The following is a 1,592-nucleotide window of genomic DNA, read 5'->3' on the forward strand; positions in this document are numbered from 1 at the left end:
TAATGGCCTTGCTTTTTCTTCATCATCCCCCTTCATAGCCACTGCTGCAGCCTCAGTGGGGGGAAATATCAGCAGGGGAGCAAGAGTGTCTCTCACAGCTTCTACTCCAGATAGTCTGCCCACCCTTTTGTGCTGGAGTCCTGGTCCCATCACTCCTGGCACCATGGGGATCTGCTGCCCAGGACCATTGGCTTGTGGAGAAGCCAGCCTGGTGGGAATTTGTCTGCCCTGGGGCTGGGAACTCATCAGTGGGGCACCCCCAAGTCCTGAGCCCACACCTGCTTCATCCCAGTTGGCTTTGTGTCACACTCCCTCCCCAGTCACTTTGAAGTACTTTGGGAATGACAAGCAGTCACTCCCTGGTCACTCCCCTGTCCTCTATTTCTAGCTCCTTTCTATGGGGTCATAGAATCACAGAATGATTTGGTTGAAGGGACCTTAACGCTCCTCCAGTTATAACCCCTACCACGGGCACGGACACCTTCCACTAGAGCAGCTTGCTCCAAGCCCCTGGGTCCAACCTGGCCTTGAACACTGCCAGGAATGGGGCAGCCACAGCTTCTCTGGGCACCCTGACCCTAACCCTAACCCTCACCACCCTCACAAGGAAGAATTTTTGCCTAATGTATAATCTCAGTCTCCTCTCTGGCAGCTTAAAGCCATTCCTGTTTGTCCTGTCCTTACAGGCCTTTGTCCAAAGACCCTCTCCAGGTTTCCTGCGTGACCACTTTAGGTACTGGTCCTCCCATCTCTTCAAAAGTTATGAGTTTTGGTTTAATGAGTCTGACCTTACTTACCCTAACTTTAGAAATGAAAGTCACAGTTGCAGGCGTAACAAGTCCTGGTGCTCACCACCGTGTCGTTTCCCCTGCGGAACCAGGGCATCCCCAGCCACCCCTGTTTTGCCCTGTCACAGAGGGCCTTGTGCAACCTCCGGGCGGTCTGGCCCAGAGCCACCTCCCCTGGGCCCCTCGTGATGCCCGGCCCAGCTGGCGGGGATTTCTCAGAAGCAGCCCAGCAGGGTTTCCATCTGCCTGTCGGAGCAGAGCTGCGGCTCCACTATGAGCCTTGGGGCTGCAGCTCCCGGGGAGAGGGGTGAGGACACCCGCAGGGAGAGAGGTGAGGACACCCGCAGGGAGTGGGTGAGAAGAGTTAGGGTGGGGAGAGAATGAGGACACCCGTGGGAATGGGGAGAAGGTCACCAGTGGAGAGGGGGCGAGGATCCCTGTGGGGAGGGTTGAGGACACCCGGGCCGGGGAAGGTACGGGCGGGCAGCCGCGGTGCCTCCTGCAGCGTCCCGGGACAGAGCCGTGCAGGGCAGGGCCGGCCCGTGCTAGGAGGCAGCCCCGGCGTCGTTCGGCGCCGCCCCGCGCGGTTCCGCTGTGGGAGCGGGGCGGGCCCGGCAGCGCGGAAGTGCGGGATCGGCGGCGACTTCGTCGGGCGCCGGGTGAGTGTGGGGCCGTGGCCCCGGCCCGCGCGGGCTGCTCGGTGAGCCGGATCCCGCAGGGAGCCCACCGTGCCCGACCGCTGCCGCGCCGGGTGAGCGGCCCTGCCGCCGGGCCCGAACCGCCCCCCGAGCTCCGGGCGCTGCA

This window comes from Pezoporus wallicus, unplaced genomic scaffold, assembly GCF_028554395.1.
Source record: "Pezoporus wallicus isolate ANWC-B61680 ecotype Strahan unplaced genomic scaffold, APGP_CSIRO_Pwel_v1 contig_8476, whole genome shotgun sequence".
In the NCBI taxonomy this organism is placed as follows: domain Eukaryota; kingdom Metazoa; phylum Chordata; class Aves; order Psittaciformes; family Psittacidae; genus Pezoporus; species Pezoporus wallicus.